At 46.7% G+C, this 26,087-nt stretch overlaps 1 protein-coding gene across 1 annotated transcript in view; it reads right to left on the minus strand.

Moving 5' to 3' along the window:
- Positions 1–26,087, minus strand: part of KCNJ6 (potassium inwardly rectifying channel subfamily J member 6) — a 343,139-nt gene that overhangs the window by 17,535 nt on the left and 299,517 nt on the right. The window lies entirely within an intron of this gene.

Here is a 26,087-nt window from a genome sequence, read left to right on the forward strand (position 1 = left end):
TAAGTCAGGTAAGATGGTTCTTTGGGACACTAGTCCATCATCTTCTTGGTTTGCTGGCTTTCCAAACAAAGACAACTCCTCTCTCGATTTGCTGGCCTGTTGAGCAGTTCAAGCTTGGACTCGGTAACAGTGCCACAGCTAAGGAGGTGTGTTTCCTGTCACAGACGTCTAGTTGTTTCTATATGCATGTGCTCTCCTGCAGAGTCCCAGGGAGCAAGGTGGGAGTCCTGGCGCACAGCAGGCAGTGCTTGCCTGCGAGGTCACAGGACAGCGTGTGTGCAGGCACACACGGGGCACACTCATGTAGCTGCTCACGCACACGGGGCACGCTCATGTGGCTGTACCTCGTCCACGTTTTGCTCCAAATTCATCTGAGGTCATGACTGCGATCTGACATTGCTCTCAGAGGCTTTGCCTGAGTCCCACTGGGATTTGAGTGCTCTAGCCACAGACTTAAAGAAAGTTGACATACGAACTACACTTACATGCCCTTAAGCTGGAGGCCTACGTCCCTGACACGTAGGCCATGACAGTGGTTCCCCAAATAAGGCTGGAAAGGAAACCCATCCGAGTCTGCACTTTCCCTAGGACTCGTGGAGGTGTCTTTCAGCTCATGCAATAACATAACAAAGTCGCTCCCCACCTCACCGCCCTTCCTGCTTCTAGACAAGAAAACTTTTTCTAATTTGCACAAAAATGCCATGTGAGCTACTGGCAGCCCAGGAGTCAGGAGTCACTTCCTTTTACATTTGAAAAGGCAGAACAAGGGAAATCCCACCTGTTACCTTAAGGAGAGAAAACCAGGCAACAGGCTTGGGATGAGATAGGGGAATGTCATTGGTGCATTTTTCTGCCCCCATGAGGTCAAAGAATTCTCTTATGAAACTTCTCAGGAACTGGAAGCATTCATTCAGCCATCCCTTCAGGTCTGATTTTCCCTTTAGCTCAGTAAGCTCAGTGCTAAAAGCCCATCCTGTTTTTAGGGGCCCATGAAAACTTTTATTTTCTTTTAAAGTCAGAAGAAAAAAAAAGAGATTTCAGATAGAAGAAAATATTAATATATTCATCTCTATATAAAGTATATTACATATTCAGTGGACATGAGTTTGAGCAAACTCCAGGAGACAGTGAAGGACAGGGAAGCCTGGCGAGCTGCAGTTTATGGGGTCGCAAAGCGTCGGGCATGGCTGAGGGACTGAACAACGAGCAACAACAGCATATCACATATTATGTGTGCAGCACGCTCAGTCACTTAAGCAGAGTCTGACTCTTTGTGATGCCATGGACTGTAGCCCGCCAGGCTCCTCTGTCCCTGGGATTTCCCAGACAAGAATACTGGAGTGGGTTGCCATGCCCTCCTCCAGGGGATCTTCCTGACCTAGGGAGCGAACCTGCATCTCTTGCATTGCAGGCGGATTCTTGACCACTGAGCCACGGGGGAAGCCCTCATTACATATCATATGAAGTAGGTTATATACTTCATACATATTATATCATGTAATTCTATAAAAATATAGCTAAACATTTAAAAAATGGAATAAAGAGACCACAAAGCTGAAGCTCCGTAGGACTCACGATATTCCTACTGCCTCCTGTGTTCATTCATCCAGGGGAGCAACCAGTCACTCATCTATTGTCTGTCAGGAAAGTTAACAACATGCATTAAGCAATTGCTTTATGCTGGATGCAGTTGGGGTGAGGAGAGTAGGACACAAATAGGTTTTACACAGAATATTCTATAAAATATTCCCACAGCAGTGCATTGACTTCTCATGGCTAAAAGAAGAAAAAGATCCTAACAATCGGGACTTAAGGAGGCAGGGACTAAAGGACTGACCTGCTGCAGCTGGCAGAGTCTGAGCCCGCACAGTCCTCATTTAGCCCTTTGCTCTTCCTCTGATCCTCCAAACTGAATGCTATCCTTCTTCAATGTTTTCCTGACTCGCCAATGATTTGGTCCCCTCATCCCCCATGCCTCTAAAACAAGTTTGCAAGGCTACTAGGCATTGCAAAGCAAAGAACAACAGAACGTTTCTCTTTGGGGTTAGCAAGTCTTTCGCTGTGTTTGGGAGTCTTGGGGGAAGGCAGGTGATGGCAGGGTTATACGGGCTCAAAGTGAGGCGCAGACAGGAAGTCAAAAGGAAAGATGATAAAACAACTATAACTTTTTTTTCCCATAAAAGAAGCATATGTTTATTTTAACATGACTAGAAAACAGAGACAGGCACATAAAATAATATCCACCCAGATTTTCATTTCTGGTTACGTAAATAGCCAAATTTACATACAGACTGGTTCCAAATAGGAAAAGGAGTACATCAAGGCTGTATATTGTCACCCTGCTTATTTAACTAATATGCAGAGTACGTCATGAGAAATGCTGGGCTGGAGGAAGCACAAGCTGGAATCAAGATTGCCGGGAGAAATATCAATAACCTCAGATATGCAGATGACACCACCCTTATGGCAGAAAGTGAAGAAGAACTAAAGAGCCTCTTGATGAAAGTGAAAGAGGAGAGTGAAAAAGTTGGCTTAAAGCTCAACATTCAGAAAATGAAGATCATGGCATCTGGTCCCATCACTTCATGGGAAATAGATGGGGAAACAGTGGAAACAGTGTCAGACTTTATTTTTCTGGGCTCCAAAATCACTGCAGATGGTGACTGCAGCCATGAAATTAAAAGACGCTTACTCCTTGGAAGGAAAGTTATAACCAACCTAGACAGCCTATTAAAAAGCAGAGATATTACTTTGTCAACAAAGGTCTGTCTAGTCAAGGCTATGGTTTTTCCAGTAGTCATGTTTGGATGTGAAAGTTGGACCATAAAGAAAGCTGAGTGCTGAAGAATTGATGCTTTTGAACTGTGGTGTTGGAGAAGCCTCTTGAGAGTCCCTTGGACTGCAAGGAGATCCAACCAGTCCATCCTAAAGGAGATGGATCTTGGGTGTTCATTGGAAGGACTGATGTTGAAGCTGAAGCTCCAATACTTTGGCCACCTGATGCAAAGAGCTGACTCATTGGGAAAGACCCTGATGCTGGGAAAGATTGAGGGCAGGAGGAGAAGGGGATGACAGAGGATGAGATGGTTGGATGGCATCAGTGACTCAGTGGACATGGGTTTGGGTGGACCCCGGGAGTTGGTGATGGACAGGGAAGCCTGGTGTCCTGCGATTCATGGGTCGCAAAGAGTCGGACATGACTGAGCGACTGAACTGAACTGAAAATAGCCAAATAAAACTAGAAATTAAAAATACAACGATTAAAATTAAACTCTATATGTTAAATTTATATTAAAATCAATCAGTTTCACATCTGGTTGGAATTGGTTGAAGAGAGAATCAGAAACTTGAGATACAGGTGTGAAGAAACAATGCAGGAAGCAGCCAAGAGGATGTCCTCGGCAGTGATGGGGAAGGGACTTCTGAAAACCCTCTCCTCCATGAAGGTAACGAGAACATTGGGAGAAATTGACACAACAAATTCTTCAAAACTCTGTAAATAAACTCCAGGAGTGTTTGTTCAAGAAAAATGGCGGAATCTCAGTAAGAACCCTGAGCTTGGCAAAGTTTCAACGTCCCCCTGCTCAGCTTATGTTAACCTTAGAAAGCAATAGCTTGGGCTTCCCCTGGGGGCTCAGTGGTAAAGAATTGACCTGCCAATGCAGGAAACATGGGTTTGGCCCCTGGTCCGGGAGGACCCCACTTCTGAGGGGCAACTAAGCATGTGAGCCACCACTGCTGAAGTCTGTGCATTCCAGAGCCCATGGTCTGCAAGCAAAGAGGCCACCACAATGAGAAGTCCATGCACGGCACCCAGAGAGTAGCCCTGCCTGCTCCAACTAGAGAAAAAGCCCGGGCATCAGTGAAGACCCAGCACGGACAACAATAAAAAAAAACGCACAAACAACAAACCCAGTAGCCGGCAATTGTGGTGCAACAGAGCAGTGAGCAACTCCTGGAGGGGTGGGAACGGAATTGGAGCTCTTTCAAAGTCTCATGTTCAGAACTGTCATTATGTGAAGTTTCTAGCAGTTCCCTTGGAGAAGGAAATGGCAACCCACTCCAGTGTTCTTGCCTGGAGAATCCCAGGGATGGAGGAGCCTGGTGGGCTGCCGTCTATGGGGTCGCACAGAGTCGGACTCGACTGAAGTGACTTAGCAGCAGCAGCAGCAACAGCAGCAGCAGCAGTTCTCTAGAAAGCCCCATTCACAAAACATGTCTCTTTTTTGACCAGGCACAGATCTTGCCCAATGAAAATAGCCTTTTTCCTTGGGTCATTTGTTGAAAACAACCAGTGGCTAAATTTTGTACTCCCCTTTCCCCAAATACATATGTTGTTCCAACCCCCCAGAACCTCAGATTGTGACTGCATTTAAAGATAGGGTCTTCAAAGAGGTAATTAAATTAAAATGAAGCCATGCGGGGGTGTCCTAATTCTCTGTGACTGGTGTCATTACGAGAAGAGATTAGTTGTACGGACAAGGACAGAGGAAAGACTATTTGAAGACACAGGGAGAAGATGGCCACCTCTGTTCACAGGCTGAGCAGAGAGCAGCCAACCTTGCCAGCGCCTTCATCTTGAGCGCCTCACCTCCAGAATTATGAGACAATGAATTTCTGGTGTTTAAGCCTCCCAGTCTGTAGTGCGTTGTGATGTCAGCCCTAACAAATGAATGTGCGTATTGAATTTCAGTGGGATAGTCAAATACATTTTCATAGCACCACTTTAATAAGATTTTGTTGTTGTTCAGTCACTGAGTCATGTCTGACTCCTTGCAACCCCATGGACTGCAGCACGCAAAGGCCTCCCTGTCCTTCACTATCTTCCATAATTTGCTCAAACTCATGTCTGTTGAATTGGTGATGCCATCCAACCATCTCATCCTCTGTCATCCCCTTCTCCTCCTGCCTTCACTCTTTTCCAGCATCAAAGTTTTTTCTAATGAGTCGGTTCTTTGAATCAGGTGGCCAAAGTGTTGGAGCTTCAGCATCAGTCCTTCCAATAAATATTCAGGCTTGGTTTCCTTTTGGATGGACTGGTTTGATCTCCTTGCAGTCCAAGAGACTCTGAAGAGTCTTCTCCAACACCACAGTTCAAAAGCATCAATTCTTCAGTGTTCAGCCTTCTTTATGGTCCAACTCTCACATCTGTACATGATTATTGGAAAAACCATAGCTTTGACAATATGGACCTTTGCTTTGTCAGCAAAGTGTTGTCTGTGCTTTTTAATACTCTTTCTTGGTTTGTTACAGCTTTTCTTCCAAGGAGCAAACCTCTTTTAATTTCAAGGATGCAGTCACTGTTCACAGTGATTTTGGAGCCCAAGAAAATAAAGTCTGTCACTGTTTCCATTTTTTTCCCCATCTACTTGCCATGAAGTGATGGGACCAGATGCCATGACCTTAGTTTTCTGAATGTTGAATTTTAAACCAGCTTTTACTGTGTGTAGACTAGATAGCTAGTGGGAAGCTGCTGTCTGGCACAGGGGGCTCAGCTCTGTGCTCTGCGATGGCCTGGAGGGTGGGATGGGGGCGGGTGGGAGGGCGGCTCAAGAAGGAGGGGATATATGTGAGCATAGAGCTGATTCACGTTGTACAGCAGAAACTAACACAACAGTGTAAAGCAAATCTCCTCCAATTTAAAAAAATGACTAAGTGAGATTTAAACAAATGCTCATGGATGCTTTTCCAAGTTTTATCCATCTTTTGGTGTCCTAATTCATTGTAGAAGAGACAAAAAAAGAATATGAATGTATTTGTCTAACAGTATTAAAAAGTATTTCTAGTGTAAGCCATGAATTTTCATTTCCTTCAGAAAGATCCCTGTCTTACATATTGACATTGGTCCCAGTCCATTCTTAGAAAAAATGTGATTTTTACTGTTGTTGAAAAAATAACCAAATAAAACCGACTAAGATGGAGCTGCCAACATTGCATCAGTGTGTGACAATGGAGTCCTTGTGATTCCCAGCGTCCCTTAACTCAGTGAAGTGTGACTGACCCTGAGAACAATTTTTCATGGATTTTGTTTTAGGCTTTGGAATGAGTGTGAGCAGAGGAGGCAGAATTTTATTTCTTCAATAAGGAAGATGAAATATGAAAAGCATACAAACATTGGCAACACTGATAAAGGAAAACAGGAATGATGAATGTATATGCACCACGCAGGTCATTGTTTAGATACCGTGTATCTGTATATGTGGGCTTCCCAGACGGCTCAGTGGGGAAGGATCTGCCTGCCAAGCAAGAAACCCCAAGTGGGTTTGATCCCTGGGTCGGGCAGATCCCCTGGAGGAGAGCATGACAATCTACCTCAGTATTCTTGCCTGGGAAAAGCCGTGGACAGAGGAGCCTGGCGGGTACAGTCCATGGGGTCACAAAAGAGTCAGACACAACTAACAGCAACAAATCTATACGTACCTAGAAACAATAAAATAAGAGGAGACTTTCTTGAATCCAGGAAAAAAGAAGATTCAGTGTATACGCAGTTGTGTTTGTTTTTCGTATCAGAAAGATCATTACATTATCCTGAGGTAGGTTTCTTAAGCCAGCGAAGTAATCTGTGGAAAATGAGATACTTCTTTTGTCGAAATGAGCAAAACCTGAAAAATCTGATCTCCAAGTTGGGGGGCACAGCCTTTACTCTGGGCTGTCTTGCTGTTTGCATTTCTAATTCTTATGCTTGTATTTGTGCTGTTTGCTTTATCTTGAATGCCTTTTCTTCAGCAGCATCTTGCTTGTCTTATCAGAGCCGATTTATTATCTCCTTTTCTACCTCCTCTGGGACTGATGGGCTTCCCTCATAGCTCAGCTGGTAAAGAATCTGCCTGCAATGCCGCAGACCTTGGTTTGATCCCTGGGTTGGGAAGATCCCCTGGAGAAGGGAAAAGGCTACACACTCCTGTATTCTGGCCTGGAGAATTCCATGGACTGTATAGTCCATGGGATCGCAAAGAGTCGGACATGGCTGAGCGACTTTTTCACTTTCACTGGGACTGACCCCTCTTGAATTAGGACTGGGAACCCAGGGCTAGCAGGACAGACAGCACAGTGACATCACATCCCAGCCTTCTCACAGCTTCTGCAACTCAGGCTAAGCTTCTGGTTTCTTTGTCATCTGGTGCCCTTGTTGGATTGTGAATGCCTCGAGGTTTCTTTATCTTTTTTTTTATCTCCATACCATTTAGCAAGTCTTTCACTGTAGGACAGTCCTCTCAGATACCTGTTGTTAAGTGAAGAGGATGGACCTAAGGAACTCTAGAGAAATGTTGATTAGAAATGTCTGACATGTATCATTAAATTAAAAGATGGCTTGTGGTCCTTAGAAAAGAAAGTGGGAAATTTTTGCTTCCTGTGTTATATCAGATTATCTGGGAAGGACTCTCAGCTACAATGTGAACTAGATACCAGAAAATTACAAACATTTAAATTTTATCCAAAGTAAGTTCAATAAAAAGTAAGGGATGGGATTTCTGGGCTTGGTGAAGATGGAGTCAGTTCAGCCTTTCCTTCCCATTGCTTACAGCCAAGACTTCTGGACAAAATACAAAACCAGTCACTTGCAGACTCTGGAATGTTACCACTAGGGGGCTGATAAGGGTTTAAAAGTCAACATTCAGAAAACTAAGATCATGGCATCCAGTCCCATCACTTCATGGCAAATAGAAGGGGAAATAATGGAAACAGTAACAGATTTTATTTTCTTGGGCTCTAATATCACAGCACATGGTGACTGCAGCCATGAAATTAAAAGATGTTTACTCTTTGGAAGAAAAACTATGACAAACCTAGACAGCATATTAAAAAACAGAGACATTACTTTGCCAACAAAGGTCCGTATAATCAAAGCTGTGGTTTTTCCAGTGGTCATGTGTGGATGTGAGAGTTGGACCATAAAGAAAGCTGAGCACGGAAGAGTTGATGCTTTTGAACTGTGGTGTTGGAGAAGACTCTTGAGAGTCCCTTGGACTGCAAGGAGATCAAGCCAGTCAATCCTAAAGAAAACCAAGCCTGAATATTCATCGGAAGGACAGATGCTAAAGCTGAAGCTCCAATACTTTGGTCACCTGATGCAAAGAACTGACTCACTGGAAAAGACCCTGATGCTGGGAAAGATTGAAGGCGGGAGGAGAAGGGGATGACAGAGGATGAGATGGTTGGATGGCATCACCGACTCAATGGACATGAGTTTGAGTAAGCTGTGGGAGTTGGTGATGGACAGGGAGGCCTGGCGTGCTGCGGTTCATGGGGTCACAAAGAGTTGGACATGATCAAGTGACTGAACCAGCAATACTTTGTAACATAATATGTGACATACATTATTTTGTACTTATTAAGTACTATATTTTAAAAAGGGCTTCCCTGGTAAAGCGTCTGCCTGCAATGCGGGAGACCTGGGTTCAATCAGTAATTCCATTTTTTTTGTAGTATTAGCCCGCTTATCTTTTGTGCAAGGGCCCTTCTTGTTCTGTGTTTTCAAAACTGTTTTTTTTTTTTCCTTTTTTTCCCTTGAAGAATAGTTGATTTACAATGTGTTAGTTTCAGGTATACAGCAAAGTGATTAAGTTATATGTGTATATATTCTTTCCAAAGTATTCTCCAATGTGGTTTATTACAAGATACTGAACAGGTCCCTGTGCTATAGAGTAGGTCCCTGTTGTTTATATGAACTTACTCTTTTTATGTAAAGAATTGGAAACAGTAGGAAAGAATTGTGACATAATCTAATCTATATAATTCTGCTTTGTACTACCATTTATGGGTTTCCCTGTAGCTCAGCTGGTGAAGAATCTGCCTGCAAAGCAAGAGACCCTGGTTCAATTCCTGGGTCAGGAAGATCTACTGGAGAAGGGATAGTATACCCACTCCAGTATCCTTGGGCTTCCCTGGTGGCTCAGATTGTAAAGAATCCGCCTGCAATGCAGGAGACCTGGGTTTAATCCCTGGGCTGGAAAGATCCCCTGGAGAAGGGAACAGCTACCCACTCCAGTGTTCTGGCCTGGAGAATTCCATGCAGTGTACAGTCCATGGGGTCCCAAAGAGCTGGATTGTCATTTAAATGTTTTCAAGCATCTGTTGGCTCAAAATGGCTATAATGATTTTCTTGAAGCTATTCTGTTCTCAGAACTGCTAACCACTATTTTTTCGGGTGATATTTATTAAGTGCAGCCCATGTGCTAAGTACTGCATTCCTAGCCTCAAGGGATGAACAGTCCATCTTTCATTCCTGGAGCAGTTCAGCCTCAGATATTCTGACTGGCACTTTCAGAAGTGAAGACCCTGGCCTAAAGCCCAAGGACTCATCAAGACCAACATCTGATTGGATCCTACTGGATCCGATTTGGAATGTCTGGTGGGGGTGGGGAGGGAGGTTTGGTACCGCTGATGTCTAACCTCCATTCCTGTCCCCTTGGCTCCATGGTCTAGCTCGTGGAGTTAAACGGAAGTGCGTGATTGTGTTTGCCACCTTTCAACTAACTTTTCATGCATTTTTGTTTCCTTGACAGTGAGTCAGAAATTAGGTCTCTGTAGAGTAGAATGCCGCCTACTCAGCCTCCTTGACTGCTTTCTGTGCAAATAAGCCTGGGAGATGCCACCGCTGAGCATCAACTCAGAGGAGGGTGAGATGAAGTCGGAGACGGGGATGCGGTTGGAAGACTTGTGCTCTGAATGACAGTCTCCGTTTCTTATTCTGCATTTTCATGTCACTGTCACCTTCATGGCACACTTCTAAGTAGTTGCTCTGAGCTGGGGCTTTCTAAGGCCTTTACCGTGTCTATTTCACTTAATCCTCATACCAGTGCTGTGAGCAGGTGCTGTCACGTACTCTTGTTCTACAGGTGAGGAGACTGAGGAGTGGAGATCACTCACATCCCATCCCTGGGGAATCTGGCCTTGCCATCTCAAGAGAAACAGCTGGACACTGACATTACAAGACAGCATGGAGGCCAGCGGGGTCAGAGGAGAAAGGGCCTCTCAGCGTGTTCTTGGGCCAGGCAAGCCTTTTTGACTTTGTGCTTGAGAAGGCTGCTTGATTTCTGCCAAAGCTTGTTGGGTCTAAGTTATTTCCCCAAAGCCCAAAGGGGTAGGGCTGTGTGTGTGTGTATGTGTGTGTGTGTTTGTGCTTTAAAAAAATCATTGCACTTAATTTCTCTACTGAGAACTTCTCTGCTGTGTGTTAGTTGCTCAGTCATGTCTGACTCTTTGCAACCCCATGGACTGCAGCCCTCCAGGCTTCTCTGTCCATGGGATTCTCCAGGCAAGAATACTGGAGTGGGTTGCCATTTCCTTCTCCAGGGAAGCTTTCTGACCCAGAGATTGAACATGGGTCTCCTGCATTGCAGGCAGATTCTTTACTGTCTGAGCCAATTTCTGGTTAATCTTCCAAGAGTTTAACTCACTTGGAAGCAAATAGAAACAGCTCATCTCTTTTGGTGGTGTTACCTTCCTTGAATAAGACGGTGTTAGAGTAAGGAGTGGTGAAGGAGGCAAGGCTTGGTGGTGGTGTTGAACAGAAAGCCTGAAAGCCAGGAAACCAAGCTGAGGCCCAGCTGAGGGATCTGTTAAGCCCTGAGCCAACACGGGTAAGGCCCTGCAAGATGGAGATTTAACACAGTCCTATTTTTAGACTCATGGTGACAAATAATGACAAGAGACGTTTCGTGCAGAATAGCAATACGATGAAAGCCATCCTCAAGAGAGACCCCTGAAAAAAGCCAGAAGTATTCTCTTAGTAGATAAAAAATGCAGCACAAAGGCCTGGAGAATGTGATTCCAATGAAATAAGATGAAATAAGATGGATATGAACCATCTTCACCACTTTGGAATTCTGTAAAATAAATCTAAATTGCCAATGCTCAGAAACAGAGAATTAACTGCTGACATTTTGCCTTTTTATTTCAAATACCAGGCTATATGATGCAATGTTTTCCTTGACTCTTGGTTCTCATTCTAATAAACCTGCACTGAATTAGTGCAGTGATAAAGTGTTCTGCACTAATGTTTATAGGTCTTCGTGTGGAGAAGGGTGTTGGTGATTTACCGAGTCCAGTGTCAAAAAGAAGCAGAATAATCTTGCCATAACAGTGGTTTTAGTTCAGGAGGTTCAGCCAATTGCTGATCATTTAAATAACAAGTCCTGCCTTATGTTCAGGTTAAAAATACCTTCAGTAAACAGTTGTGCTTTTTCTGTTACTGAAGTAACTGAATGGCCAGTAAAGTTCATCTCTAGCTACACAAAAAGATATTGAAATGTACTTAAAAAAAAAAAAGTGTCTAAAAAAAGACATTCTACATGTGTACTCCTAATCCTGCCTTCACCAAGTTCAGTTCAGTTCAGTCGCTCAGTCGTGTCCAACTCTTTGCGACCCCATGAATTGCAGCACGCCAGGCCTCCCTGTCCATCACCAACTCCCGGAGTTCACCCAAAGCCATGTCCATCGAATCGGTGATGCCATCCAGCCATCTCATCCTCTGTCGTCCCTTTCTCCTCCCGCCCCCAATCTGCTTTCACCAAAGTAGCTGATAAATTCATAAATCAAGTATTGAATTAAGTAATATACATTATTTACTGAGTGTTTATTGTATGTGTCCATGTGTGTAGCTCCTTAGTAATGTGTGACTCTTTCCGACCGTATGGACTGTAGCCCGCCAGGCTCCTCTGTTCATGGGCTCCTCAGGCAAGAATACTGGAGTGGGTTGCCACGCTCTCCTCTGGGGGATCTTCCCGACCCAAGAACTGAACCCATGTTTTATGTGTCTCCTGCACTGCAGGCAGGTTCTTTACCGGCTGAGCCATTGGAGAAGCCTGTTTATTGTCTGCCAGGCACCAAATGCTTTACATTCGTCAACCAATAACACCTTACAACAGCCCTCTTAGGTGGGTGGTGCTACGATATCTATTTTACAAAGAAGCGAACTAAGACAAAGAGAAATTAAATAATTTTCTGGGTCACACAGTTTTATGGACTGAACTGTATGCCTCTGAAATTCCTGTACTGAAGCCCGAATCCTCTTACGTGACTGTGTTTGGAAATAGGAACTTTAGAGAGGGAATTAAAGTTAAACAGAGTCATCTAATGCAAAAGAAATGGTGTCCTTTTGGAGGAAGCGACACCAGAGAGCTTTAGTCTCTTTCCACCTGTGCTCAGAGAGGAGGCTACATGAGGACACAGCCAGAGGGCGGCTGTCCCCAAGCCGAGAAAGAGGCCCCACCAGAAACTAACCCTCTTGGAGCCTCGCTTTTAAACATCCAGCCTCCACAATGGTGAGAAAATAAGTTTCTGTTGGTTAAGCCATTCAATCTGCAGTATTTTGTTATGGCAGCCCTAACAGACTAATACCAGTGGCTCATTAGTGGAACCAGAGTTCTAGTTTATGGAGTCAGTCTCTAGAGCCTATATATTCAACTGCCACAGTATTATATCTGTTTTTTAAAAGAGGGATTATGTGTTCATTGTGATGTTTATAACTCCTCCTGCATGCGAGCATGCTCAGTGGTGTCTGATTCTCTGCCGCCCCATGGACTGTAGGATGCCAGGCTCCTTGGTCCATGGGACTCTCCAGGCAAGAATACTGAAGTGAGTTGCCATTTCCTCTTCCAGTGGATCTTCCTGACCCAGTGATCGAACCTCCCTCTCTTGTGTCTCCTGAATTGGCAGGTGGGTTTTTTACCACTAGCACCACCCGGGAAGCCCTTGTAACTCCCGTAAGTGCCTTATACTTAAATTTATGAAATAAAATGGAGGGTGGCTGAATCATCATGGCCAGAGGATGTTGCCATTGGGTGTTGTAACTTAGTTGCCAACAAATACCTGCTTACCATTTATCTTTCCCACTATATCGTCCATTTTTTCCCCACCAGCTCTCCTAAGCCTGTCCATCCTTGCCTTGTCTTCCACACAAGTGTCTATTCTCTACTGAGTCTGGAGCACTGGCTACCAGCTCCAGAATGTTGCTTGGAGACATCAGGAAACTTTGATTCTCTTTTAAAGAAATCATGAGACAGCCTCAAATCACAAACTGTAGAATTCTTCCTCAACCTCTCCCATTCCGTGTGTGTCTCTCACAGTTCTGGGCTCCCGACAGTCTACACATTTATCACTGGCTCTTTCCTATAAGCACACAAAACAGTTTAGGAATGATGACACCAGTAAGGGGGCTTCCCAGGTGGCGCAGTGGTAAAGAATCCGCCTGCCCACGAAGGAGCCACAGGAGATTCAGGTTCGATATCTGGATCAGAAAGATCCCCTGGAGGAGGAAATGACATCCATTCCAGTATTCTTGCCTGGAAAATCCCATGGACAGAGAAGCCCGATGGTATTGCAAAGAGTTGAACATGACTGAGTGACTGAGCACACACACACAAGTCTACTGAGGATTTGTGTCTACAAGACTCAGACCTCAAAGCACGAGGATCAGATATCCTTCCAGCTGAAACAGAAAAACCCCTGGGACTTGGCGGGAAAGCCCCAGCATGTACCAGTAGAGAGTTAACCAATCAAAGACTGCCAAATGCACTTGAAAGCCAGTCAGAATGCTTCCCCACTTCCAAAAATTCTCTAATAGAACACTCGCCAATCAAAGATAGTCTTGACATTTCTACCTTTTACTCTATAAAACCCATGAATTTCTCTGGGAAGGAAACAGATGGTAACAAACTATCAATATCCCCTATTATCTGAATAATGGAGAAGGCGATGGCACCCAACTCCAGTACTCTTGCCTGGAAAATCCCATGGATGGAGGAGCCTGGTGGGCTGCAGTCCATGGGGTCTCAAAGAGTCGGATATGACTGAGTGACTTCACTTTCACTTTTCACTTTCATGCATCTGAGAAGGAAATGGCAACCCACTCCAGTGTGCTTGCCTGGAGAGTCCCACGGACGGGGGAGCCTGGTTGGCTGCCATCTCTGGAGTTGCACAGAGTCGGACATGACTGAAGCGACTTAGCAGCAGCAGCAGCAGCAATATCTGAATAAACTATTTTTTGTTAATAGTACAGGTGTTCTTTGTACTGTTGAAACCTCTGAGGTGAAATTAAAAATCGTAATTCTTTTTAACTTTAAACTATTCCCACTAGTAAAATCCAAGTACAGAGTTCCAATTTATTGAAGTCATCCTTTTTCCTATGTGGCCATGTTATCTGTTAAAAATTTCTTTTCCCTACATTCTTTTTTTAAATTGAAGTATAGTTGCTTTATAAAGAAAACTGAGTCCTGAAGAATTGATGCTTTTGAACTGTGGTGTTGGAAAAGACTCTTGAGAGTCCCTTGGACTGCAAGGAGATCCAACCAGTCCATCCTAAAGGAAATCAGTCCTAAATATTCATTGGAAGGACTGATGCTGAAGCTGAAGCTGCAATGCTTTGGCCACCTGATTCGAAGAGCTGACTCATTTGAAAAGACTCTGATGCTGGGAAAGATTGAAGGCAGGAGGAGAAGGGGATAACAGAGGATGAGATGGTTGGATGGCATCACCGACTCAATGGACATGAGTTTGAGTAAGCTCTGGGAGTTGGTGATGGACAGGGAGGCCTGGCGTGCTGCAGTCCATGGGGTCTCAAAGAGTCAGACACGACTGAGCGACTGAACTGAACTGATATTTGCTTTACAATGTTGTGTTAGTGAAAGTCGCTCAGTGGTGTCAGACTCTGTGACCCCATGGACTGTAGCCTGCCAGGGTCCTCTGTCCAGGAGATTCTCTAGGCAAGAATACTGGAGTGGGTTGCCATTTCCTTCTCCAAGGGATCTTCCCGAGGCAGGGATTGAACTTGGATCTCCTGCATTGGCAGGCGGGTTCTTTACTGTCTGAGCCAACTATGCTGTACAATGAAGTGAATCAGCTGTAAGTACACAAATGTCCCTTCCCTCTTGCATCTCTCTCCCTCTTCCACCCTCCTTCCATCCCCCATCCCTTTCATCCTACTCCCACTCCATCTCATGTAACACAGTGCTGAGCTCCCTGTGTTATGTAGCAGCTTCCCACTAGCTGTCTATTTTACACATATTTGTGCATTGCATGCTCAGTTGCTCAACCACGTCTGACTCTTAGTGAGCCCATAGACTGTAGTTCACCAGGCTCCTCTGTCTGTGGAATTTTCCAGGCAAGGATACTGGAGTGGGCTGCCATTTCCTCGTCCAGGGGATCTTCTCAACTTAGGGACTAAACCTGAGTCTCTTAGGTCTCCTACATTGGCAGATGGATTCTTTACCACTGAGCCACACATATACATACATAGTTATGTATACACGTCCATCTTAATCTCCCAGTTCATCCCACCCTCCCCTTCTCCCATATGCCCACGTGTACATTCTGTATGTGTCTCTATTCCTGCCCTGCAAATAGGTCCATCAGTATCATTTTTCTAGATTCCACAGATATGCATAAATATGATACTTGCTTTTCTCTTTCTGATTTACTTCACTCTAGGTCCATCCACCAGAGAAGGCAATGGGACCCCACTCCAGTACTTTTGCCTAGAAAATCCCATGGATGAGGACCCTGGTAGGCTGCAGTCCATGGGGTCACTAGGAGTTGGACACGACTGAGCGACTTCACTTTCACGTTTCACTTTCAGGCAATGGAGAAGGAAATGGCAACCCACTCCAGTGTTCTTGCCTGGAGAATCCCAGGGACGGAGGAGCCTGGTGGGCTGCCGTCTATGGGGTCACACAGAGTCGGACACGACTGAAGTGACTTAGCAGCAGGTCCATCCACATCTCTATTTGTTTCTAACTGTGTTTCCTTTTAGGATTTGTTTTTGTCATCCATTTCTTAAAAGAAATCTTAAACCTCTTAAATCATTCAAAAATAAGGTCAGTATAAGATGATATATTCAGAAAGGTCTCATTCCTACCTCTTCTTATATCCTATTTCCACCTACTTCCTATATGTAGCCATGTTCATTACTTTCTGCTTTACCTCCTGTTTTCTTTTGTAAAATAAGCCAACATAGACATGCAGACACTTATTTCTCATTTTGACCCTACGGAGGGTATGTATTTCAGGACAGGAAGCTGCATGATGATTTCCTCATGCTAGAGTAATTTGGAATCTCTGGATGTGCTCATTTCTTATTGTCACAGAATCCATAGTCTCCATAGTGATACGGTGGGGCAACAGTCTGGGCTGGAGGCAGACAGGCCCAGGCTGGCATCTGGGTTGCCCAGAGTCTCCTTGTGGCCTGGATGGGCTACTTAGCGTCTCTTGCTCCTCATCTGTCATAGCTGAGACAACAACCAGAGTAGAGATACGAAGGCGTCTACAAGAAATTTCAACGTGGGGACTTCCCTGGTGGTCTAGTGGCTAAGATATCCCACTCTCCATGCAGGGGGCCTGGGTTCCATCCTTGGTCAAGGAACTAGATCCCCCATGCTGCAACCAAGAGTTCACGTAGAGCAAGAAAAGATTCTTCACAGTGAAATAAAGATCCCGTGTGCCGCAGCCAAGACCCAGTGCAGCCACATAAACAAAATAAAACAATAAAAAAGAAATTTCAACACGAAAGCCTTAACACAGAGTTCTGCCAAGGACACCATGGGCAATCCTCTTAGGGCCCTTCCTCCCTTTGGTCAAGTATAAAAGTTGATCTTTCTTGTAGAGTTAGCAGCATTGATCAACAGCATTTGTCCCTTACATCAGGTGTTTTGTGGCTTGTTGATTTTTTATAAAAGTAATAAAGATCTTACAGAGGAAGATCTGGAAACATCATGCTTCATTTTCCTATGGGTTTTCTTGATGCCTTATTATTCTCTGAATGTTTCCACATACTCTTTGATGCCTAATATTTGAAGTCACTCTTCTCTTCAAAGTGAAAAGTGTTAATGGCTCAGTCGTGTCCAACTCTTTGTGACCCCATGGAGAGTAGCCCACCAGGCTCCTCTATCCAGGCAACAATACTGGAGTGGGTTGCCATTTCCTCCTCTAGGGGATCTTCCTGATCATGTCCCCCATTATTCTGCATTTTCCAGGCAATGTTTTTAACTTTTAAGGTCAAGGACCCTTTTGGGAATCTTATGAAATTCATAGATCCTTTCTTAACAGTTTGCACACGATCAAGTGCTCTGGAACTGAAGCTGGTGGGATCCTAGGTTCTGACAAAACAAAGGGAAGCGAACAAATACAAAACAAGAAAACCATTCTCGCTTTAGGGGGAGGTGTGTGCCTGCAGATGAAGAAAAGGGTAAACAGAGAAGAGAGGGCTTAGTTGCACTGCACCTGGGTTGTAGGCAGCCTGTGTGCTTCCTCTGTGGCCAGTTCTCACCCTACCGGAATCTTGCCCATGCGTGGGTGCTGAGTCACTTCGGTTGTGTCTGACTCTTTGCCATCCCATGGACTGTAGCCCGCCAGGCTCCTCTGTCCATGGGATTCTCCAGGCAAGAATACTGGAGTGGGTTGCCATGCCCTTCTCCAGGGGATCTTCCTGACCCAGGGACCGAACCCGGGTCTCCTGCACTGCAGGCGGATTCTCTACCGTTTGAGCTACTGGGGAGGTACATGAGATGAGAAAAACTGAGGATGAGACAGTGTAACATCTGAAGGTGGAGAAGGATGAGCTTGCCCAGGATGTTAGGAGAGAGGATGGTTAGAGAGAGAGAAAGGCAGAAGAGCGGAGGGTGGAGAAGCCAAGGAGAGAAACATTTCGAGAAGGGTAGGTGGTGAACAGTGCCAAAAAAACTGACTAGAAAAACTGTCCCAAACTGAAAACTATATGTTGGGTTTCAGACATGGTGGTCACTGTCAATGCAGTGACAGCTGATGCGTAAAGGAGTTAGTGAAGTGGGTTGAGAAGTGGCCTTGAAGTGAGGAGGTGGGGGGAGTGAGTTTAGGAAAGTTTGTCAAGAGTCCGACCACAGAGACGAGGAGGGAAGGCAGTTGTTGGCCAGGGACATGGAATTGAGTAATTTCTTGAAGACATGGGATACCTGACTGCATTCAAATACTGATGGGAAAGGCTTTGAGTGGGTAGGGCTCGGTTTAAGTTGGAAGAAGAAGTAATCAGTGAACTTCCGATTCTGAGAGATGGATAAAGCTGGGATCTGAAGATGAAGGGGCCCTTCTGTCCTCACTGTTCTGGGTGTTGGTCCTGATGAATTTGTGATATGGGGAGTTCTGTCTTGAAGTTCCTAGGATGTGGGTGGGGGAAGATTTGAAATTTTCTGTAGAGAGCGGGAGAGTGAGTTAATCGGAGAAACAAAGATGGAGTGAGACAGGAAGGTAATCATGAATTTGTCGTGACTATTTGTGGCTCATATTCCCCCTTCCTAAAAGGGCTCAGAGTTTTATTAGGTGTACCCCACCACGACAGCCCATGAATTTTGGGGTCCCCCTTGGCTTAAGCTTGTTAATACAATCCATTTTCTTAGGCACGGTCACTGGTTCCAGAAGGCGCAGGCGGTTCATTTAGTGGTTCGTGCAGGATGAATTTAAAGACCATTGTATCAAGTGATGGACAGAAGTGAGTCCACAATCATGAACCAGTGCACATACAGCCCTGCTAGAGTGGAGGAGGGGAGCATCTCCAGTGACAGCTTAGATACAAATTATCCACCTTTAAAGTGGGAAGTGATTGTTACCTTTTAACTGGCAAATTTAAGGTTTCTTTTTTCCTTCAAGGAAACAAAAAGGGAGCTTAAGAGAAGAGTTAATTTCAGTTGCAGAGAAAAGTCAGTTCTCTCTCTGCTTCCTGAGTGTTGCGTCTATAAAATTATAAACTCTCCTTGAATGTATTTTTAACAGTTGGCTTAAAATTCTTAGAACGCCTCCTTCTCAAATAAAACAAAAACTGACATTTATAACTTAAGTGCCTTCGTCTTGGAGGGGGAAAAGCAGAGTCTATGAGCCTGAAGATGCTTTCTGGCAAGATTACAAAGCTTAGGAAAGCTTAGGTGATTCTAGGACTCTTCGCACAGTTCAACATAAGCATCCTATTTCAACTTACTTGAAGATTCTAGTAAAATCAGACTTCCAAGTTTTGAGTTTGATAATTAGAACAATATAGACATATGAGGGTGGGGTTCAGAGAAATGTAGGATCTTTTTGACTGGTAAAGGATGGATGCTTGTGTGAGTGCCCAGTCGCTGTAGCCATGTCTGACTCTTTGCGACCCTATGGACTGTAGCCCACCAGGCTCCTCTGGCTGTGGGGATTCTCTAGGCAAGAATCCTGGAGTGGGTTACTATTTCCTTCTCCAAAGGATCTTTCTGACCCAGGGATGGAACCCAAGTGACCTGCATTGCAGGCAGATTCTATACCCACTGAGCCATCTGGGAAGCCCAAAAGGATGTACATACAGGCCATTTCTATGGATCTGTGGGCTCTTGTCCAATTCATTGATTCTTTGGTGTTGAAAGCAGGTACTGTGGTTTTGAAAGGACTGAAACCTTCATGAACCACTGCCAATAGTGTTTTTGTGACAATCCAGAGTTAAAAGTGTGGAGGCGAGGGGCTTCCCTGACGGGCAAGTGGTTAAGAATCCACCTTGCAATGCAGGGGACACGAGCTGGGTCCCTGGTTGGGGAACTAAGATCCCACGAGCCACAGCGGAACAACTAAGCCCGCGCACTGCAGCTAGAGAGTCTGAGGGCAGCGAGGAAGGTCCCGCATGCTGAAACTAAGACTCGACGCAGCCCAATAAATAAGCAAAACGCTGTGGCAATGCTACACGGTGACCTCGTCCCCCCACCTAGCTTTCTGTAAAGCCCCACACTCAGGCGGAACCACTGCTGCGGGCAGGCAACAGGCGGGCAGGTGATCTTGTCTTGTGAAAATCAATTCAGGGCTCCTAGAGCTCCTGCTGTGTGTGGCCCATTGGAGTGGCCCTGCAGCGGCTCGGCCAGCCAGCTCCTAGGTCCTCACGGCCATCAGGAGGGTGGCCTGGGGCTTCGATGTCCTCTGTCCACACCCTCTCCCGGACGGTCTCACTCACTCATGTGGTTCCACGTGCTGCGGGCTTTCACACCTCCAGCTGGCCCTCCAGCTGATCTAACCCAGGCATTCACCTGCCCACTGGGCATCTTCCCGGTGGTGTCTCATTCAATGTCCCTGATGGAACGCCTGCAGGAAGGATCATTTTTCCTCTAAGCCTGCCCCTTGCCCCAGCTGTTTGATTCCAGGCACCGGGACCATCACCCAGACAGAATTCTCTCCTCCCCTCCCCTTAGCGTCCACTTCCTGAACACCTCTGGTTGATGCCGTGCTTAGTCCCTCAGTTGTATCCTACTCTTTGTGACCCCACGGACTGCAACCCACCAGGCTCCCCTGTCCATGGGATTCTCCAGGCAAGAATACTGGAGTGGGTTCCTATGCCCAGGGGATCTTCCTGACTGAGGGACTGAACCCAGGTCTCCCGCATTGCAGGCGGGTTCTTTGCCAGCTGAGCCACCAGGGAATTGCTGGGATTCCCTGCTGCTCCATCCCCTCCTGGCCACCATCCTGACCCAGGTCATCTCCAGCAGCAACTCTCACCTTCAGCCTCTGTCTCCTCCTGCCAACAGAGTGACCTTGGAACAAAGCAGATCTGATCATATCTGTGTCCCACTTGTGCATGCCTGTGGGCTTCATGCACTTCAGTCGTGTCTGACTCTTTGTTGACCCTGTGGACTGTCGTCCGCTAGCCTCCTCTGTCCATGGGATTCTCCAGGCAAGAATACTGCCTAGAGGCTGTCAATGTCTCCCCTTCACTCCTGGAATATAATCGCTCCCCTGACCCTCCCAGCAGTCTCTCCGGGTCTTTGCTCCCCTTCCCTGACCCCCACCCTCCTCTCACGCGGTTGGCTTGCGAATGATCTCAGGGGTCCTATCGCCTCCTCCAGGGGGGCCTTCCTGAACCCGGCCTTGAGTTAGGTCTCCCTGTCACTCTCACCCATCACACCCACGCTTTGCGACGCTCACTGCAATTCTTGCTAAAACAGCCCGTATTCCCTGATAGAATGTAAATGCAGTGACAGCATGGACCGTCCCTGTTTTATGTTTCTGGAACCATGCCTGGAGTGGGACACGGCGAGTGTCCTGTAAAGAGCTGGGGAACTGAAGAAACGAGAGAAATGACAGCATGTACCCAGCGTTTCTCTCACTGAGAACCCTTCCAGTGCTAACTTCAGCTGCAAAGGGAATGCTTTCACCTGGGGAAAACACAGTAGGTAGTGGGAGGCGCATACAGTCAGAGCTAAAATGAGCAGCCCAGGGAGTGTGCCCAAGGGTTAATGGCCGAGGGGCTCCCTCTGGGAAGCTTCTGGACCGGGCTGCCTGGACCTAGCTGGGCCCTGACGACGGGGCCAGAGGGCTTGCAGGGCAGCAGAACCCACGCGCCTTGACATTTCCATCTGTCACTTGCAAACCAGCTCTGGGCTAAGGTGCTGCTGCTGCTGCTGCTGCTAAGTCGCTTCAGTCGTGTCCGACTCTGCGACCCCACAGACGGCAGCCCACCAGGCTCCCCGGTCCCTGGGATTCTCCAGACAAGAGCACTGGAGCGGGTTGCCATTTCCTTCTCCGGGCTGAGGTGCTCCCAGAGAGAACTAGACACGTCAACAAAGGCTTCTTCTGGCATCTTGTGGATATTGTTGCCGTCCCAGTGGGTGGTGACCTGGGTCTCTAGAGCGCCCCTTGTCACATATTTGCACCTGAGTAGTTGTTTAGAAAGCTGAAAGTGAAGAGGTGACACTGTTACTAGAGAGAGAGAATACCAACTAATTTGCGTTTGATTTGGCCAAGAGTGCAAAGCCAGTGGGCTTCCCAGGCGGCTAGTGGTGACGAACTTGCCAATGTAGGAGACGTGGGAGAAGGGGGCTCAATTCCTGGGTCATGAGGATCCCCTGGAGGAGGGCATGGCAACCCATGCCAGTATTCTTGCCTGGAGAATCCCATGGACAGTGGAGCCTGGAGGGCTGCAGTCCGTAGGGCCGCAGAAGAGTTGGATATGCCTGAAGTGACTTAGCATGCATGTATGCACAAAGCCAGGGACACCTATCAAAATGACTTTCAGTTGCCCAACCTGAGGTTTGTCTCTGCCTGTGAGAGGCGTGTGTACAACCCTCAATCAATTTTAGTAGTGGGATGATTCATGTGCAAGAAAGGAGCAGAACATGGCGACCTCCTCATTCTCCTTTAGCTCTGTGAATCTGTCTGATGTTTCAGGAATGCACAGAAATTGGAGCCCCTTCCCTGAAAAACTATGTGTAGCTTGAGCGTGGCCTGACCATCATTCACTTTTATTGCCTTTCCCTAATTGTTTATGTTTTTCATTAATTTTGCACCTCAGGAGGCACATCTCATCAATTCGCAGAGATGCACCTTGCATGTTCTCAGAGGACCGGTCTGTCCTCTGCCTTGTTAATAACCTGTCAAAAGGAAATGCCTGGAGACAAAAAAACACTGCATGATCTCACTTACGGTGGAATTAAAGAAAAACAGGAGCCACCAAACTCATAGAAAAAAGAGATCAGATTTGTGGTTTTCAGAGGTGGGGGAGTGGGGCGTGGGTGGAAGATGGTACAAAGTTACAACCTTCCAGTTATAAGAGAAATAAGTCCCAGGGTTGTAAGGTAGGATAGGATGAGGATAGTTAATGTCACCACAGGGTAGATTTCCGAATTAATAGATCCTAAGAGCTCATTATGAAGAAAAACGTTTTCTTTCTATCTTTGGTATCTGTAAGAGATGATGGACATTAACTAAACCTATTGTGGTAATATTATTTCACAAGACACGTAAGTCAGGTCACGTGCCTTAAACTTCTTCCACAGTGCTGCGTTGTCAATCACAGCTCAACAACATAGAAGGAAAGAAAGGAAATGCTTTGCGCATGTTTGAAATTCTTCTTAAGGTTAAGGGCATGCCTGCAAAACAATAGCCACACTTCCTGCCCTCCCTCCTTCCCTCAAAGTCAATTTTCTGAAAGATTCAAAGGTGCCCGTCCTCCTGGGGGAAGGCAAGGGCTGGACCATAGAAGAAGTGGTGAGCGTGAGGCATGAGAAACGCCGAGAAAGCAGGTGTTTTTCTTTAAAAATAACAGAACAGATCCTAAAGGGCTTTTTTAAAACCACAGGCAATAGATTTTTAAAACAAAAAACACCCTTTATAGCCTGACTTACAAATCCAGTGCTGTTCTTATGATCTGTTGGAATTTCCTCTTTCTTCGACTGACAGTGAACCGTGAACGAACTTAGGTCACTTCTTACACGATTCCATCCTGCGTCCTTTCTTCAAATCTGGATTCTTTCCCAACACATGGAAAATTTGGTTTGGTGTGTGGCATGTGAGGCAAGCCTTCTAAGTGAACACATCCCCATAAACATGCGTCAACTCGTTAGAAAGGAGAGGCTGCTGAGGCTAAATTCACGTTCAAGTCTTGATTCCAAGTACATAGATCATCTGATCTCCACATTGTTCATTCCAAACCATTTATGGCGAGGGACGTAATCCAGGAGGGTCTGATGTTGCAAGTACAGGGTTTTGATGTTAAGGGAGTATCAAATATTTCTAAGGAGGGAACGGCAACTTGGTGTGGCCAGGTAAACCCTCACCATGCTCCATCCATTGGCCCTGAATCCCCACCCGGTGTCTGGGTTCTAGCCTGCCTGAGCTCCGGGCAGTGAGAGAACCGTCCCATCGGTTTCTATCCACCTCTTCTGGCTAATGTTATCCTGGCGTGATCCTGTGTTCTGGGAGCCTCATCATTTCCTTGGCTCTGCCTTTTAAGGCAAGAAGGACCCGAACAACGACACTGTGTTCCTCCTCGGGCTAATCTCTGCCATCTCATCTCACCGAGGCCGGGATGTTCTGGCCGGTGTCCCTGGAGATGCTGAGCAGAGTTCCCAGGAGTCAGGAACAGCAGGTGCTGAGATGCTGGGTCATGGTGTGTGTCTGCAGTCAGCTCCGGCTCCCAGTGACAGTGGCCCTTACCCAGTGTGGCGGAGACTGTGCGCCTGGGTCAAGATTGAAGGGAGGGGGTGCCCCTTCTCTGTCGCAGTGGGAGGAAGACAAGTCTTCTATCAGATGGAATAAGACTCGGATCTCTAGCCCAGCGCTGAGCTCTTAACGTGTTCCAAGCCGAGGGCACCGCCTATTAAGTCCAGGCTGTTATGTGATGCTAGTTGTATCCTTGATGTACCGGTGATTCTTTTCATCTCATTTCCTCGGATCCTTTGATTTTTTTTTTTTTTTTTTTGCGCGGGGGGAGTCTTCTTAAGAGTGTTCTGTTAGGTTTAAAGACCTGGCTAAGGGGTGTGTATGCTTTCAGGCTCAGGGCTGGCTGGAGGGGCAGAACACTGTGGCTGCTTCGTGGCTGGGTTCTGAGTTAATGTGTGAACTGTGTCTTTTATTTTCTATGCCCTGACTCTTCGACCTTTGGGGTCTTGGTGATTCTGGAGGGACTGTCCCTCCCAGGTTTTGCAAAGCCCTGTCCATCAGTAGTGAACTGCTTGCCAGTGAGAGTGATTTAAAATGCATACTGACGGGTTCAGAGCCCCTGCCCCTGACCACCTCCTCTATGAGACTTTCACGCTCTCAGGTCCTTGCTCACCAGCCCTCATCACTCCCGAGGGCCCCGTACCAGACAATCAGGGATGGCTTCTATGCCCAGAGTCCACTGAGATTATCCAGACTGGCCCATCTGGGGCCTGCCTTGCCCCTCCTTCTATAAACATGGATAAAGGAAACCTCCTTCAGAACGGAGTCAGGAAGCCCTGAGACTTACAGACTCGGCAGGAAGCAAGGTTTCCCTTTGACCCCGCAATGCAAGCCACCCACTGCCAGTGACCGACCCCACACCCTCCCCAGTCTCTTCCTTTCAACCCCCCTCCTCTGTTCTCTGGACTTGCGTGTGCTTCACCACAGTTTGCTCATCCCGAATCGCAATTTTCTGCTCTTCCCAAATAAAATCATTTTGCTGATAAAACACACGATTCTTTCTTTTTTTTTTTTCTTTATTAAGGTCCACACTCCCATGGAAATCACAATAAAAGCTTTTGCTACAGTTTCCCTCTCCCTGGTCAATTCTAGTGGTACCCATACCCACCCCCTTCTGACGTGGCGTGCCCCCTCTTCCTGGGATATGCAGTGAGTCATCTTTGCAATCATCACTTGGTCTATTGGGCCTCCCTGGTGGCTCAGAGGTAAAGATCCCACCTGCGATGCAGGAGACACAGGAGGCATAGGTTTGATCCCTGGATGGGGAAGATCCCCTGGAGCAGGGAACGGCTACCCACACCTGTATGTGGACAGAGGAGTCTGGCAGGCTATGGTGCATGGGATCGCAAAGAGCTGGACACGACTGAGTGACCGAGCACACATACTCCTGATCTGTTCGCCTGATCAGATCTTAACTTTTCTATGGATACACTCTAAAAAGAGTTTACCTCTGGAGAAAACAGGATGGGGTCCGTGGCTTGGTTGATGATGTAGCCAGTGAGGAAGTGACAGCACTGATCACAGTAATTGTGTTTCCTGGACCTCAGACTGGGACAGGAGGTCTGAGCCAGCGCCAGGGGTCAGAGGTCGTGGGTGATATCTGAGGCTGCTCTGACTCTGCTTGGAGGCCCTCCTGGCCTGGAGCAGCCAGGACAGGGCAGTGGCCCCCACAGGTGCTCTTGAGACAATCCTGGGGGGATCTTGAGATGGTCCTGGGGGATCTTGATACGGTCCTGGGAGGATCTTGAGACAGTCCTGGGGGAATATTGAGATGGTCCTGGGGAGGATCTTGAGACAGTCCTGGGGGGGATCTTGAGACAGTCCTGGAGGGGATCTTGAGACGGTCCTGGGGGGGATCTTGAGATGGTCCTAGGAGGGATATGTCAGGAGCTTGCAGGGGAGGCAGCTTTGAGCGTGACCTCTGCCATTCTGTTTCCAGAATTAAAATGCTCCCCAGAGGAGCCAGGATTCAGGGAACAAGGATTGGAAGGGCTCACAGGGGAAGAGGTTTGCTGAGAAGCTGGAGGCTGGCACAGCTGAGGCCAGGATGCTCTGTGTGCAGAGTTTGGGGCTGCAGTCTGGCAAGTAGCCGATTCCTTGCTCAGACCTCCGTCAGCTGCTTGAGGAGCTCTTAGGGTGGTCCTCAGGGGAGCCAGAGGGTGGGTGGCAAGCCGGCCAGC

This window comes from Bos taurus, chromosome 1 (genome assembly GCF_002263795.3).
Source record: "Bos taurus isolate L1 Dominette 01449 registration number 42190680 breed Hereford chromosome 1, ARS-UCD2.0, whole genome shotgun sequence".
In the NCBI taxonomy this organism is placed as follows: domain Eukaryota; kingdom Metazoa; phylum Chordata; class Mammalia; order Artiodactyla; family Bovidae; genus Bos; species Bos taurus.